General features: G+C 37.8%; 2 pseudogenes; one reads left to right on the top strand and one right to left on the bottom strand.

Moving 5' to 3' along the window:
- Nucleotides 1–5,970: 5,970 nt before the first annotated feature.
- LOC121762918 lies at nucleotides 5,971–8,285 on the top strand (annotated as a pseudogene).
- Nucleotides 8,286–8,391: 106 nt separating this feature from the next.
- Nucleotides 8,392–18,251, bottom strand: LOC121761124 (annotated as a pseudogene).
- Nucleotides 18,252–18,336: the final 85 nt, after the last annotated feature.

Raw genomic sequence — 18,336 nt, 5'->3', positions numbered from 1 at the left:
GCCGAAATTAGAGACCAAGAACCGGATTGGGACAATCAAGTAGTAAAACCCACCAAGACTACTTCCCCAACGAAGAAGTGTAGGCCAATTCCTCCGATCAAGCCAAATAGGTAAGCAAGGTAAGAGAACTACGTGGACTTTGATTCCAAAATGCAATTGAGCATTGAGGATACGTAGGCATCTCAACTTAAATTTAAATTTAAGTTGAGCTCAAGTCCTTTTCCTTTATTTCTTTTTTCTCCCCTTTGTTTCGAATATGTAATTTGTAAATTGTAATCAAGACTTTAAGTCTTTTGTAATTTATAATTTTTAAGTTGTAATTTGTAAATTTTAAGTTGTAATTTGTAATTTTAAAGTTGTAATTTGTAATTTTGAAGTTGTAATTTGTATCAATAAAATTGCATTTGTACATCGCATTCGCATTATTCTAATTTTATTTATGCAAGTCTATTTACATTTTTTACTTGAATTACAATGTAAAAAAAAATTAACATGAACCGCCGAACCGGCCCGGAACCGGATAGGAACTAGCGGTTCCGGCGGTTTAGATGAACCGCCGGTTCACGGTTCAGGAACTGGAACCGTCGAACCTAGGACGGGCCGGTTCAGGTTCATGATTTTCTTGAACCGGAACCGGTGGTTCCGAACCGTGAACCGCCGGTTCCCGAACCGTGGTGACGTCTAGCTAGGGGTGATTTCCGCTGGAACTAGGAATGATAATAACTTGTTTATTATTTCTCAATGTGAGATTTAGACGCGATCTTGGGCGTGATTTAGATACTCGAGGGCCCTACCGTCCACCCAAGTCATAATTTATATTTTCATCCAATTGATCAAGTAAAGCAAGACAAGTGTATTACCAATAATCTTAACACTTTCTTCAAGCCAACAAGTATTATGTCTAATTCTCGATCTAATTCGGCTTGGAGAAGTTCTTACTTAAAACGTTAGTTATGTCTCATTTATTTTAATTTATTAACAATAAAGACCACCAAAATATTTCCTTTTCATTTTTAATAACATATGACAAATACTCTATGAGCGTAAATGATAAAGATAGATGAAATAGATGTTTGATTAAATTTATTGTATACATCTTAAAATTTCTTATATCTTATAAAATATTTTTTGAGTCTTTAAGATGTAATTTCTTAATAGCGGCCAAAATATGTGGATATATAAATTGAATAGATAAAATCATAAAAGAAGAGGGTAATGTTGGATATAACGATATAGGGATGTATTCATATCAAAATGCTAAGTAGAAGTAAAACTCAAAACACTTGCAGTCCATTGGATCTTGTGATCTAACGGTCAGATTAATGTCACGTGTCATCTAATAATGTAGATTTTTAGCCTAATAATGTAGCTCGGATAATAATGTAGCATTTTAGTCTAATAATGTACATTTCCAGTCTAATAATGTACAACGGCTAATAATGTAAATTTTTAGTATAATAATGTAGCTTATCATAACCATTTAATTTAAGGATCCAAAGACTGTGATGTAAGAACCCTAATACACCCCTAATCTAATGATATATACGTAGTAAAGGGAGAAAGAAGTGATGGATTGATTACATTTGCTCGAGCCACTTTAGGTAGGAATATTTGAGTATATGTAAAGACAACACACATTTTTGTTTGTATTCTTCTTAAGTTTTGTTGAGTGTTTCAGGATATTTTTTGTTCAAACCCTCTAAAGTTATCTTATGTTTCAGGATATTTTTTGTTCAAGTCGTTTTGTTCCTACTTTGCTGCAAGTAACTAGAGAACGCACATACTGATGCTAATTGTGGATGTCTTATATTTTTCATTATTTCCAAACAAGTTTCTTTTATGATTGAAAAGTAATAGTCCACGAAAGAGCTATTTTGAAGTTTAATGGGAAGACAAGAAATATAGTACTTATATAGTATGACGCCTAAATACATGCTTAGTTATTTATGAAATTTGAGGTTGAGGGTTTGAAGTTTATTATCCTTGACAAATTTTTGAGAATAAGCAATGTTATCAAATAGCGGATATGGCGGTGCCATGGCGCTATGGCATGGCGTTCGGTGGTGGAAACGCCATAGCACCATGTCGCTGCCATAGCACCGCCATATCCGATATTTGACAACATTGCGTGTGTACTGCATTTAGGAATAGGGCATTATGCAAGAAACATGGTGGTCAGAGTGGTATATTATGCTTTATTAATTGTTTAAAGTGTTTTAGATGTTATATTTTTAATATTTTAAAAATTTTGAATTATATATAAATATATAAGTATTATTTTATTTATTTAATTTTTGACCGCCATATCCGCCATACTAATACGCCATATCCATGTGGCGGTTTTTAGGCAAACCGCCCTAAGCCGCCATACGAGATTGATAACATTGAGAATAAGTCAATCTTTCCTAATATGGGATGCGTGGTGGACTTGCTCGCAACTACTCTATGAAATATTCTAGGATGATAACAGCAGTGTTCAATTTAGTGGATTAGACAAAATACAACGGGTGTTTAATTAAGTTTATTTTAACGAACTTATAATTGTTTAGAGTTTATTAAAAATAAATATTCAATGTATAATTATTGAGCTTGTAATAGAGATACATTTGTATGTTAAAAGAGAAAATTGTGAGTTAGAAAAGAACTCAGTTTGAAATAAAATAGAATAGAGATGAAATATATATGAATTTAAAATAACATATCATAGTAGAGTGCATTGCTAGAACCGTTTTAAAGTCCATGTATTCCATACCAAATTTTTAAAAAAATAAAAGTATTTTTAAATTATACTCCTACTATATTTTTATATTATTATTAAATTAATTAGCTACATTTGATGATCTGAAAATTTTTATCTTTTATTATAGCAATAAAAATAAGTTAATTTTTTTTACATACATAAATTATTTTCAAATTTAAGTAAAAAAATTTTAAGTCCAACTTTGTTGGACAATAACTTGGTTCACATAAATCCGATGAAATCCAAATGAATTATCATAAAGCTCTAATAATACCCATACTATTGGTTTTGGGTAACGAAAGTAGTTTATATTTTGCCTTTTTATTTGAAAGTTGGATTTATTCATGACGTACAATTAAGAAGGTATCATCGAAACCTTCCCAATGGTATACTCGAATTTCAGACTAGACTTTGGAAAATTGTTACTGGACAATGGAATTTGAACTTGTACCAATGGTAACATGTTTAATTTGTTATTATCGATTGAATTCTATTTTTTTTCAATTGATAGTATATTGGATCTCGATTAATATTTGAAGATTTAATTTCAATTGTTATTCGATTTAATTGATAAAGTTTTCAATTGATTTTCAATAATTAGTATGTTTCATTGAATAATTAGATATTCAATAACTTGTATATTTAATTAATAGTTAGAGGGTAAATTAAGATGAATTATTGAGAATTTCAATTAATTATAAAAAATTAAAAAAATAATTAATAACCCTAATATGAACATTGAGAGTGGAGTGCTAAAACTATTATTCATTCTAATTATCAGACCATAACTCATTGAAGACAAACAAACATGATTAAGTGCGTGGAATTAGTATGCCTACAAAAGTGGCGCGCAAAATCCTTAGTGGCCAACATAATTACCCCAATTTGACAAATTTAATTCAGTACAACAATTTCTTACGAAAAAGTGCAAGTTTAAAAATCAATAACTTAATTTATGCCACTGGTCTGACATTTTTTACGATTAAAAAATGCTGTAACACATTCGTATCGAACATATATCCGACCTTTTGAAATTGAATTATTCAACATTAATCAAAATTATTTTTTTGGTAGAGACAAGACTAATCTACTCTTATTATGTACTTATGATACTCTACCATTGACATTCACGCGGAGAAGAGGACATTTCAGCACTTCACGACAAAGTTTAATTATCTACTATCAAAATTTCAAAGTGCAATGTGAAATTTTGGTTTTTTACCAACTCATTTTTTATTGAAAAATACATGAGCTTAATTATTAGAGTAAACTACAAAAATAGTCCATGAACTATGCGTTTATCTCGCCATTAGTCCATGGACTTTCAAAATATCACCAGACAACCATAGACTAAGCGTTTATCTCGAGAATGGTCATTTTCACTGTTTCGGGATAAAAATACCCTTTTGGGGGTTTGGGCAATTTGACCTTTTTACACTTTTAATATTTTAAATCTGATATTATTTCCAAATTTGATGTACAAAAATAATTAAAATATGAAAACATAAACACCATTTATATTAGAGTAAACTACAAAAATAGTCCATGAACTATGCGTTTATCTCGCCATTAGTCCATGGACTTTCAAAATATCCCCAGACAACCATAGACTAAGCGTTTATCTCGAGAATGGTCATTTTCACTGTTTCGGGATAAAAATACCCTTTTGGGGGTTTGGGCAATTTGACCTTTTTACACTTTTAATATTTTAAATCTGATATTATTTTAGTGATGTACTAAATTTGATATTATTTCCAAATTATCATTCTTCTTCCCTTTTACTATCCTTCACTTTGATTCTATATTTCAATATTAGATTTAATTTAATAAAATTAAAATTTCAATTTTTAAATATTAATAAATTTTTATAATTATTAAAATTACTATTAAATAACAAATTAATAGTTTTAATCAATATTTGATAGTGTCTAATATTTAATCAATAAGGTACGACGACGCCTTAGTTTTAATCAATATTTAATAGTTTCAATCATAAATAGATCATATAACACGATTTATTCTGAAATAAATATGCATCTAATGTAAAACTAATATAATTTTAGTTTATTAATTCGAAAAAAATCAAAATTAACTAGAAAATTTCAACAAAAATTCTCCTATATCAAATTTTTAGTAGTATCAAATTTTTAGTCAACTTCATAATATTTAATCACAAGCAATTATAACAACCGAACGAGGGCTAAATAGAATAGCTCTTATTTTTCCATCATGATTAATCTATACTTCTTCAATTCAACTGAATATTATATTAAATAACAAAATTAATAGTTTTAATCAATATTTATAGTGTCCATGAACTAATAGTTTTAATTTAAAAATTTATTGATATTTAAAAATCAAAATTTAAAATTTAATTTTATAAAATTAAATCTAATATTGAAATAAAGAAACAAAGTGAATGATGGAAAAAAAGGGAAGAAGAATGATAATTTTGAAATAATATCAGATTTTGTACATCACTAAAATAATATCAGATTTAAAATGTTAAAAGTGTAAAAAAGATCAAATTGCCCAAACCCCCCACAATCCCCCAAAAGGGTATTTTCATCCCGAAACAGTGAAAAATGACAATTTTCGAGATAAACGCTTAGTCCATGGTTGTCTGAGGATATTTTGAAAGTTCAGGGACTAATGGCGAGATAAACGCATAGTCTAGGAACTATTTTTGTAGTTCACTCTTTATGATAATTAGTGTAATTAATATATTGTTATATCACACGACGTAAATAATACGTCATATATTAGTTTATAAAACTATATCACATATATGTAATTAATAATAATTAAGAATATTAATATATAAAATTATAATAATCCTACAATATTTTATAAATCAACAAGATTTTTAAGATGCGATATACTATAAAAAGAATAGTACAGAATTAAATATTATGAATATCACCATTATTACTATTATCACTATTCTCTTTTAGAATTATATTCTAATGCACTAATAACCGGCTTAATTCTCATAATATTTGAATAGTGCTTAATCCAATTATACCCTTGTATGTGTGGCCCGACTGTATAGCTTTATTGAGAAAAAAATAGACCAAAACTGCAAATTCAATAGTGAGAATTTCGAGGGATTATTCAAAAAAAAAGTTGGAGAGTGTTTGGTACCGTTGTTGGTTACTAATTGGTATTATCACTTACTATAAAGGAACACACAACTCCATAACCACATTGATTACAACTCTCCTCTCTTTACATCAAAGCAAAGCAAAGCAAAGCAATTCCTAGTCAATTAAGCAAATTGCAGACTAAGCAATGAACCCAAAACAATAAAACTCTTGCTTCAATCCAACTCCACTCAACAACCATTTCAGAATGACAGATATAGTGACAGATATACTTCATCAATCCTCATCCCATTTTCCTTCTTCCCCTTCAAACAATGATGGTTTTGGCCAACTCAATCATTCCCCTCTTATTAGCCCCGCCCCTGTAGATTTGTACGGCTCCAATTATTGTAGACGTATACAACAACAAGTAGAAAGTGGGGAGGAAGAGGGACGACTTCTTTGTTTTGGCTCTTTTGCTCACTGTTTTCAGGAAATCTTTGGTGGGGTGTAAGAACATCAGTGGTGAGAATTGTGATAGGATTATGGAGATTGGTTGGCCTACTAATGTCAGACACATTGCTCATGTCACATTTGATAGGTTTGATGGCTTTGTTGGCCTCCCTGTTGAGTTTGAGCCTGAGGTTCCCAGAAGGCCTCCTAGTGCCAGGTGCCTCATTCATTCATCCTTCTTAATTGTGTTTCATATTCCATTCCCTAGTTAATAAATTGTGTTTTTTTTTGTACGTGATGTGGGAGCATGTTCTAATGAGGGTTTGTTTGTGATTCTGGTTCATATCTTGTGAGGATTTAAGAGTTTTAATCTTTATGTATTAGATAGCCGTTTCATTAGCTTATTCAAAAAAATTCTCATACTTCCAATTTCCTTAATTCAGCTTCCATATACTGAAAATAACCTTACCGCGAAAGTGCATTCATCGTTCACATACTGACCTCGAAATCTCCATGGTGCAGCACAAGAGTCTTTGGGGTTTCAACAGAGTCAATGCAGCTCTCGTACGACCCCAGGGGTAATTGCGTGCCAACCATACTACTTATGATGCAGAGGCGCTTGTATTTGCAAGGCGGTCTCCAGGTATCAACTATGTGATGGCTGATGATATTCTGGATCCGTTTTTGCTTTTACAACCAGAGTCGTAACTTGTGTTCCGCACATTCCAGTCTGAAGGAATCTTCCGAATCAATCCGGATAATGACCAGGAAGAAAATGCGAGGGAGCAGATAAACAATGGGGTGATCCCAGAAAACATTGATGTTCATTGCTTAGCTGGCCTACTTAAGGTGCTTTGACTTGTTATCATAGGTTTGGTTACGGTTTTTGACTAGTTTGCGATTAAAGTGTGTTTGCTTCTTCTTTGTAGGCTTGGTTTAGAGATACCGAGTGGGATATTGGATTCTTTCCCTCCTGAGCAGGTGATGGAGGCGCAGTCAGAAGAAGAGTGCTCTCGCCTCGTGGGATTCCTCCCACCAACAGAGGCTGCGTTGTTGGATTGGGCCGTCAACCTCATGGCTGATGTTGCTCAGTTTGAGCATTTCAACAAGATGAATGCACGCAACATTGCGATGGTTTTTACACCAAATATGACCAAGGTTAGCATAAATGGAACATACAAAACTCCTACACCATTTGTTGTGCTTTTCTTCTTGTAACCATGCATTATTTGTTTCTTGCTGCAGATGTCGGACCCTCTGACAGCGTTGATGTATGTTGTTCAAGTGATGAATTTCCTCAAGACCCTCGTGGTGAAGACGCTGAGAGAGAGGGATGAATGTGTGGTCGAAGCTGGTCCCGTGCTGCAGGGAGAGCCTTCGGATGAGGATGGTCATCACAGCACCTCAAGACCAAGAAACCACGTGGAGGGCAACGAGGATGAGGAAGCAGAAGCTGTCAAAGAACCTCCGTTGGATCAGATTATGAGCTCTACCTCTCAGGTTGAATCAAGAATCTGCCATGGACAAACTCATGGTTTTCTGAATTCAATAGAAAACATATTGTCTGAAGGAAAATGAGATAATGATCGTTTGCCTGCTGAAATTCCAAATTCTGTTGGAAAAACGAGAGACAATGGGGTTGAACACGTATATGCATCTGCAACAGCTAGAAAAGCTCATGGTAGAAGGGCGAAAAGCAGCCAGACGAGCAATCCCAATGAGACGAAGAAGGGAGCTAGCAAACGCGCTCCAAGATCAGCTCTTCACTGTGATGGATGTGTAGAGAAAAACAAGGATCTAACTGCTGTAAGTCGCGTAAGTTCGTATAAAGAAAGGGTGGAAGCATGGAGGTGAGATTTGAGGAATCATGCATTTGGCTGATTGTTGAAGATATTTTTTCTCTCTAGATAACCATTTTCATTTTGATTTCTTTCTTGGATGAAGATAAACATTACCATTATTTGTAGTGTGATAGTGATTTTAAAGTGCATGATTCATCTATTGTTTTACTTGATTCTTCGAATTTTTGCTTCCATCAGTTGTTCTTTATGCTGGCAAACTTAGAGACCTGTTATTTAAAACTTATAAGTAACTGTATACTAATCAAGCAAAAAACATACACATTCAACCAAATATTCAAGGCCAATAACCATAGCTTGGCTGGTGAACTGGGTCTGATAGAAACTCTACACATCTAACCAAACAGCATGAAAATGGCTAAAAACTGAGCTTTTCATGTTTTTTCAAAGTAACCAAGTAAGCCCTTAGAGGTGTGAACTTTTTCCCTCAATATTTTAAAAATTGGTAGCCCAACTTTACAATAAACAGAAACACAATTCATCACCGGAGCAAACTCAATTCTTGAACTCCTCTTCCCAATACTTATCATCTTCCTCTAGTTCCAAACTCTCATCTTCTTGAATTCCTAATACTTCATCCCCAGCACCTTTTACATCAAGAATCACATCATCCGGATCCTCCTCCTCCTCATCATCATCAACATTCCCCTCCTCATCATTCCCCTCGTCCTCAACCCAATCTATAAAACCACCCCCACCTTCTTTCTACCATCATCATCATCACGAGCGTCACAGCCCAACTCCATTTCCTTCAACTTTTCCTTCCATTCTTTCGTATACGGATGCAGGAGCAGCATTGGATGATTTCCCAGCAAGAACTCCAAGCACTTGGACTTGTCCTCATCGCTCAACTTCTCATATGCGTTAGTCACATCATCCACAAAAGCTTTCGGACTGATCCTCACAATCTTACACAGCCCTCCAAAATACGTACACATCTCCACACTGCCACCATCCCTACCAACTCACACATGTAGTCCTTCTCGGTCTCTGGGTCAAGCAACGGCACCAGAGGCTGGAAAAAGTCATCTTGTGGCTCGAACCTGCACTGGTAAACCGGCCTCTTGACATATATAATGTCGGGCCTCATCCAAGCAGCACATTGCGTGATCATAGCGCGCGCCTTGTTCCCTAGCCTTCCCATCAACGTCCACTTATCCAACCTCTGATCCCTAGCTTCAAGAGCTACCTCACACACCAATGTCCACTGCTGCCATGGCAAATCAGAGACTCTCCATTTCGGATGCCTCACAAACACCCAAAAGTACCTCTTTTTCCTGCCCTTATCCATGGCACCCAATCTCCTCTGAAACTCCCTCGCCATGTCATGTTGCTCAATCTTCTCCCACTCCTCCTGATCCCTAACCTCGTCAATCATCGTTACGCGCTCGTCGGAAAAGTCACCGCGAATAGGGTCGCCCAATACGATCCCACGCCAGGAGTAGGGCCTGAATTCGCCATATTTATACCAATCGTACGGGTGCTTCAAATTAGGGTCGTCCTTGTCCATGAACTTCACCAACCTATCATACCCCAAACCAATCATCTGGAGCTCTTCCTCCGAAAAATTATCCGGGTAGTTCTTGTGGGGATTTTTCAATTGGTAAAATAGGCTCTCCGCCATTTTTTTGCTTCTCCGGTGAGCATTCCTCTTGGACTCCCGGAGGAGATCCGCGCCGCCGTCGATGCTTCCTCCAGACTTTCCTTTGCTCCGTCCGGCGAAAGTGCGAAAGTCCGAGCGGTGGGTGGCATTTTGGGCGGGTAATTTGGGGATAATTTGGCAGTGAAGTTTGAGTTTGATAGGCTTATGGAAGGCGGGAAGGAAATGGTGGAAAGGGAAGTGGATAAGGGGAAAATCGGGTTTATGGGGGAGTTTACACTAAATATTACGTAAATGTACCCATTTTGTTATCTATTCCACAAATGGGAAAAACGCCAACCACATTGGCGTTTTTATTAGTAAATACGCCAACGTCATTGGCGTGTTTTAAGGTAAATACGCCAACGATGATGGCGTTTTATACTTGTGCCGTATTTTGGGTGTATGCTCTCGGATTGTAATTACGATTAAACACGCCAACTTGGTTGGCGTGTATAAATAAAAAAACGCATTTGTAAATGGCGTGTTTTCTTTGTTGAAACGCCGAACATATTGACGTTTTGTAAAAGACGCCAACCGGAGTGGCGTATTTACTTAATCATGAAAAACGCCATTCTGAGTGGCGTGTTTAATCAGACTGATATACCAGGCGTTCCTCCCCCAAATCGCGAAAACCTCACAACACACAGCCTTCGCGATTTCTCCAGCTGCGCGCCTTCTCTCCGTGATTTCGGCCTACATTCATCAATCGGTGCTATTCTCCCCCAAATTCATCTATTTTATTCGGTTAGTATGCTTACCTTTTACATAATTATAGTAATTGGTGGATAGCTAGGGTTTGTAATGGGTTGTGAATTGAGTAGAAATATTATGCATTTTGGATTGGTTGAATGATATTATTGTTGATTATTATGTTGGATTGTGTTGGGTTTAAGTTAATTTGTGTATAAATTTGATTATAAGCCTAAACCCTAGGGTTTTTATAGCTAAAAAATTGGGCAAATTGTTTTGATTTATGTGGGTTTTGGTTGATTAGTTTAGATTGTTAAATTTGTTTAGGTTAGGCAAAATTGAAATTGGTAGGTTGGGCGAATTGTTAATTGAAATTGTTAATTTTGTGTAGGTGAATTGGTTTATGATTTTGAATGTGCAATGTTGTGTAACTTGCTTATTTGATGTTGGTGTTCAATTTTGTGATATTGGATTAAATTGTATCTAATTATTGAAATGGTTTATGGTTGGTTATTGTTGAATTTGGTTTATGAAATTGGATTAAATGTTATGGTTGGTTATTGTTGAATTTGAATTATGTAGGTAAATTATGGCATCATCTTCAACCTCTCGTCGTCGGCTTGCATGTGGTCCTGCGGATCCATCTGTATTATATTTTCAGAGACAACACGTCTCTAACAACATATGGGCAGGAGTTCCATCCGAAGATGTACGCTGCCGACGATTTGAAGGAAAAATTTGGGATGTTCCCATCCAGCAACATGTCTTGACAATAGTGGACCAGATGGGGTTTGGGGGTATGTTAAGGTGTGGTAAACCAAAAGAAATTGACCACCATCTTATCACAGCTCTGATTGAACGTTGGAGGCCAGAGACTCACACGTTTCACTTTCCAGTCGGTGAAGCGACTGTGACACTGGAAGACGTGGAGGTCTTATGGGGCCTGAAAGTTGATGGAGAGGCTCTGACAACTTACATCCCCCCGACGGACGCGGGATATTGGACGGACAGGTGTATGGATTTTCTAGGATTCATACCGGAAGCATCCGAGTTGAAGGAAATGGCTTTTAAGCAGACGAGCTTATCGCGCCAATTGAGGATTGAGCTGTCTAATGACCACGAACACTACATATATGCTCAGCGGGCTCGTATCTATTGTCTGCTATTACTTGGTGGTCTGATGATCCCCAACGCCACCGGAAATAAAATTCCGTTCTTCTACCTACACTTTTTCATGGATATAGAACGGTGTTCTACATATAGCTGGGGTGGGGCGACGCTTGCTTGCTTGTACCACAATTTGTGTGAAGCGGCCGTTGGTCAGAGGACGGATGTAGGGGGAGCCTTAACTCTATTACAACTTTGGGCTTGGGAGAAAATCCCAAATATTAGACCGAGGATGCTAGATCCCGTGCATACAGACTATCTACCATGTGCAAGCGCGTAAGTTGTTCATTAATTGCGTTTTTAAACTTAATGTTCATCAATTTTCGTGTTCTTCGCTCATAATTTAAATTTTTTAGATGGAATGGCCCGGCGTCATATGTAAAAGCACCCGGACATTGTGTTGAAAATTTCCGAGATCAGTTCTCCATGATGCATCCTAATCAGGTACTTCATATATTTATAAAATGTTTTTGGTTTTTTGTTTTTTGTTTTTATGGAAATTATTTTGAAAAATTTGTATCACATGTAGTTTATTTGGAGGCCTTATCTCCACCGGGAGTTGCCGGAAAGTTGTGATGCCGGTCGTCCTATATGGATGTCGATCACAACGCTTATTTGTTGGAATCTGGCTGAGCCACACCTGCCACACCGAGTGTTGCGCCAATTCGGGATTGTCCAACCGTATATCCCGGATCTCCCCCGGTTCCACGGTTCTGATTTTTTGAAACAGGATCGCCGTGGAAAAGCTGGTCGGAATTGGGTTCAATGGCACGCCAATTATATACAGGAGTGGGACAACAGACACTTTACGATATGGACTGATCTGGAGGACAGTACTGAGCCTGTTGCAACGGAAGAATATATGAATTGGTTTCGCCAGATCACTGTGGTGTATTTAACCAAACCCGGCGTGCATGCTGAAGAGGGATTCCACGAAACCGCATCTTCTCATAACTTTACGGTACATTATTTATACTTAACTAAACCCTGATTACTTATTCAAATTCATATTATGATATGTACTTAACTTTGAAAAATTGTAGGTGGAGACGCTTCACAAAATACGTCACTATCTAAGTGGCCGAGCTGCGACAGGACATTTCTGTCCGGATATGGAAACCATTTCGAGGATGGTTGAAGAAGGACTGCAGATATCCGGGGAGCCTCAGCTGATGGACTACCCTCCTTCGCAGCGCTCTGCAATGGACGTGGACGTACCCATAAGGCAAAAGGCAAAACGACGAACCAAGCAGAAAACCGTCCGCGGAGAGTCGTCATCTCAGTTCGTACACGACTCCGATGACGATTTTGAGGACCCACCTCCACCGAGCTCTGCACTTCGAGGCCGTCATTCTATTAGCCATACCGGTGGTACCGGAGAAGATATTGGCCTCAGTGATGTCCCCGCTTCTCCACCGCGGTCGTCTGTGCAGGAGGATCTTGAGAACGCTGTTGTTCAAGATACTCCTCCCTCAAGGATCCCTAGATCTACATCTACTATTGGGAAGGGGATACGGCGTCTGTTTATGCGGAAACGTCGTGACGATTGAACTAATTTGAACTCTTGATATTACTGTAATTTGATATTGATGTTTTTTCATTTGATTTGAACTCATTGATTTTAAGTCTTTATGGTTAAGTATTTGGATGTCTGAATTATTATTTCCTAGTAGAAATGAAAATGAAAACAGGCAAATAAAGAGATATTGGCGTTTTTGTGAATGTAAGTCTTTGTGAAAAACGCCAATGCTATTGGCGTTTTTAAGTTAGTTTATATTTTGCTCGTTTTTTCTACAACGAATGCGGACATTCTGAACAAACACGCCATTCCCGTTGGCGTTTTTAATAAGACGCCATTCCCGTTGGCGTGTTATTTAAAAACGCCAACGCTATTGGCGTTTTTAAGTTAGTTTATATTTTGCCCGTTTTGTCTACGACGAATGCGGACATTCTGAACAAACACGCCATTCCCGTTGGCGTTTTTAATAAGACGCCATTCCCGTTGGCGTGTTATTTAAAAACGCCAATGCTATTGGCGTTTTTAAGTTAGTTTTTTCGTTGCTCGTTTTTTCTACGCCGAAAGCGGACATTCTGAACAAACACGCCATTCCCGTTGGCGTTTTTAATAAGACGCCATTCCCGTTGGCGTGTTATTTAAAAACGCCAACGCCATTGGCGTTTTTAAGTTAGTTTTTTCGTTGCTCGTTTTTTCTACGCCGAAAGCGGACATTCTGAACAAACACGCCAGTCCCGTTGGCGTGTTTCAGTAATAACACGCCATTCACGTTGGCGTTTTAAAGTGAAAAGACGCCAATTAAGTAGGCGTCTCTTTAAACACGCCACTCACATCGGCGTGTCCTATAAAAAAACGCTCACACAGTTAAGAGTTTTTAATCATTTCATCATTATTCAATATATAAGTACATACAAATATTACCCTATACATTAGTCCAAATCTTGCTAAATACAGAAATCCAATATTACACAATGCATACGTTCAATTGTCTCGCCTTTTCCGCGTAAAAAAGCTACGGATCCCCTTCCCGATTCTGGCGGTTGAGAGTCTAGACGGAGGAGTCTCTCGCACAACGACATTCTCTAAATCAACCCCAAAATATTCGTCTCGCACAGAAGACCGAGGTGGAGAATGTGGGACATCACTGAGACCGATGTGTTCGCCTGTACCACCAGTGTGGCTGACAGAGTGACGACCTCGAACTGCAGATCTTGGTGGAGGTGGAGGCATAAAATCGTGATCGACATCATCAGTGTGACTGACAGAATGACGACCTCGAACTGCATATCTTGGTGGAGGTGGAGGCAAAGAATCGTCAGCGGCATCATCTATCAACTGAGTATCCATCCTTGGTGGAGGTGGATGAGCATTCGGGCAGTTGCGCCTGTCGTGACCTGGTTGACGGCAATGTTTACATCGGCGTCGGGCTCGTGGCTGGTCAGCTTCACGGACATCCATCTGATTAGGAATCCTAGTAGTACGGTATCGACCGCGACTTTTAGGCATTAACTGAGCTCGTGAACATTGCAAAGTCCATTCAGGCACGGCCCAATAATCTTGGTGTCTGGGTGGATTGAACACCGTAGAATATTGGTGTACCCAAACACTTGTGCGGTATACGGGATCAACAAGCGACAGCATGTTGTCGTTTCTAAAACGCGCAACTGCCGCTGCATGTGAACATGGAAGTCTCCACATCTGCCACTTTTGACATTTGCAGTGCGAGTCCAAGTACTTTACCTTCCACTTATTAGCGCCCTTTCCACCAATTCGACGCTTTGTTCGAACCACATAATGCCCTGCAATTGTGTTGGGTGCTCTCACATTATGCAATTGACCTTTTGCATCATTTTTGCACACCTTTTCATGCGCCCACGGGGTAAGTGGTGTGGCACACTGTGTTGATGCAATTGACCGGTCATTGAACCATTCTATTGTCCTCCAGAATATCATATCAATGCAAGCTTTAATTGGGAGTTGTCTTGCGCCTCTCAACACATTGTTGTAAGATTCCACCATATTAGTGGAAACCTCACCCCATCTTTTGTGTTTGTCATACGCCAGATTCCATTTTTCTAACTCCACGGCATCAAGGTACTGCAAAGCCTCGTTGTTGACGTTTCGAAGTAAACGACGTCTGATCTTAAACTTGCGCTTCTTGGTAGCAATACCAATTTTCCAAACAAGTCTTTTGACCATGATACCTTTGTGATTCTGCAAAACATTCTTTCTAACATGTACCAAGCAAAATCTGTGATGACCCACATTGGGTTCTTCTTTCCATATGGGAGAATTCATTGCATCTATGATTCCCACATGCCTATCAGATATGACACATATTTCATGCTTTGCTACATGAAGTCTAATGCGTTCCATAAACCAATTCCAACTTTCTTTGGTTTCCTCATCAACAATGGCATATGCAACAGGCAAACATTTCTTATTAGCATCAAATCCAACGGCAATAAGAATTTTACCTCGACATCGTCCACGTAGATGAGTTCCATCAACCGTTAAAACTGGTTTGCATAGTTGAAAAGCCTCCACAGCTGGTCCAAAAGCCCAGAATACGTACTTGAATACCTTGTTCATACCATTGCTTAATATGTCATCGTGCATCCATTCCACAATTGTGCCAGGATTTTGTCTTTGCACTTCATTCAAATAAGCTGGTAAAACTTTGAACGACCACTCCCATCCACCGTATACAAGCTCAATCGCTGTCCTCCGAGCATACCATGCTTTCTTGTAACTAACTTTGACATGAAATCTATTTTCAATATCCGCCACAATTGCTTTTACCTTGTAGCAAGGATCGTTTTCTATCTGATGGCGAACACTCAACGCTATCATACCCGACGAAAGATTAGCGTGGCCATTATAGTTACGATCCCCCATGCAAGTATGAGCAGTGCTGAACACTCTAATTTGCCAGTGTTCATCATGCTTCCTCAGTGTTGCTCGGCACTCCCACAAACATGGCGGTAAGGACTTATCTTTCGGATTTCCCTGTGGCCACTTACAAACTGCATGCCATCTCTTTCCTTTACTTTCAACAACTGTATATTGTCGGATTTTTTCCAAATGCCAATGAGTCACAGCTGCCTTCAATTCCAACTTCGTTCTAAATTTAGTATGCAAACCGACATTGGTAGGATCCTTTTCACTCCAATAATGCACACTAGGATCATCACGCTCAAAGTTTTTGGGATCAAAACTATCATATGGACCTGGTAAGGTGCGAAAGTAGTTGATTCCAGGCTGTGGGAACTGTGGAACTACTCTTCCTCCAACTGCCCTTCCACCAACTGATGTTTCTCCAACTGCTGTTTCTCCAAGTGGAATGGATGGTCTTGAAGCAACAAATTGTTCATCATCCGACGGATCACCATCTGAGTCTGTACTAACCGTGTCGGAATCTTCAGAATTATAAGGTGATTGTGGATCAAGAAAGTCGGCTTTATCAGGACCTATTATGTCCTCCACCACATCACAATTGTCACGATCCCCTAAATGCACGCCTCCAGCTTCAAAATCTTGTGTTGCAGCTAAATATGGTTCTTCGGCTCTCGTAGACGTACCAACATCAAAATCTTGTGTTGCAGCAAAATATGGTTCTTGGGCTCTCGTTGACGTACCAGCATCATAACTTATGACATGATGACTATGATGTTGAGTAATTGCCGAATACTCAACATATAATTCAATTACACCTCCAATAACCATACTCTCACTAAACATTAGTTGCATGCATACTTCTTCTAGTTGAACACCTATAAACGTGACTCCGGATCCAAAGCATATAGTACGTTTCCATATTATTTGAATATTGTTTTCATATATGCTTATCCCCATCCTTTCACAAATTTTTTCCACAAGGTCATCGTACGAAATTGTTTCATCCAACATAATGAATCCTTTAGCAAAAGGAGGATCATACGAAATAACTGCTCCGGGAATTATCTTTCCACCCCAATATAAATTGACACACCACGTCATACTATCTGCAATAATGTAAAACACAAATAAATATGTATTATTTTTACATTCATCATTATGTAGAGTCAGCCAAAAAATTGACAAAATAATTCTATTAAATACACTACAATATGTATTATCATAACAATCCATAAAATATACTATAACATATAATAGCATAACAATTGGTCAAAATATTTCCATTAAAATATATACTATCATAATAATCCATCAAAATATTAGTGTACCCATAATAATTGGTCAAACTATTATATTAATTACACTACAATATATATTATCACAACAATCAATCAAATATTGGAAGACTAATGTTTAGAAGAATGAGTCTAAAATTTGATATACTAACCGATTAGAAGGACTAATGGTTGAAAGAATTCGCCAAATTCAAAATATCCACGCTTAAATCCACCACCGGATCGACCCGAGCGAAAGGTTTTTATGCGTTTGGGAAGGGTTTTCGCGTTTTGGGGAGGGAAAGTGTTTAGGGTCGCGATGTTGGGGGAGATCTGATAAGGATATGGTTCAACAGAAACACGCCGCTCAAATTGGCGTTTTTAAGCATAACACGCCAACCTCAGTGGCGTTTTTATTAATTAAACACGCCAACTACATTGGCGTTTTACCTTAAAACACGCCAACTTCATTGGCGTTTTTTCCCGCCGCTGTATTTGGCGAAAATACACCTCCAATACGACGCGAAGATAAACGCCAATGAGGTTGGCGTTTTTACTAATAGAAACGCCAATGTGGTTGGCGTTTTTCCCATTTTTGGAATAGATAACAAAATGGGTACATTTACGTAATCTTTAGTGTAAAGTGCCCCATAAACCCGATTTTCCCGTGGATAAGATTAGGGTTTAGGGTTTTAGAGAAAGAGAGGCTTTGAGGATGCATTTGGGAGAGGAAACACGCCAAAATAATAGAGCAAAACAAGAAAACTACACAATGTACTCAAGTACTAGGAGCGAAGCAGAGAGAAGTGAGTGATGGTGGCCGACTGGCCGGCGACGACCGATTTATTGTGGCAGTAACAAATGACGGAGCCGGTAGTTTGACAGTGTAGAAAGAGAGGGGGAAAGAGATAGTGATATAGATAGAATTGCAGATTGTGTGATATCTACTGAGAAGAAGAGAAAACTCATGGAATAGAAGGTAGAATCTAGAGAAAATCGAATCCGTAGGGCACT

Source organism: Salvia splendens, chromosome 13 (assembly GCF_004379255.2).
Source record: "Salvia splendens isolate huo1 chromosome 13, SspV2, whole genome shotgun sequence".
In the NCBI taxonomy this organism is placed as follows: Eukaryota; Viridiplantae; Streptophyta; class Magnoliopsida; order Lamiales; family Lamiaceae; genus Salvia; species Salvia splendens.
The sequence above is the reverse complement of the archived record's forward strand: the minus strand, read 5'-3'. Positions and strand labels throughout refer to the sequence as shown.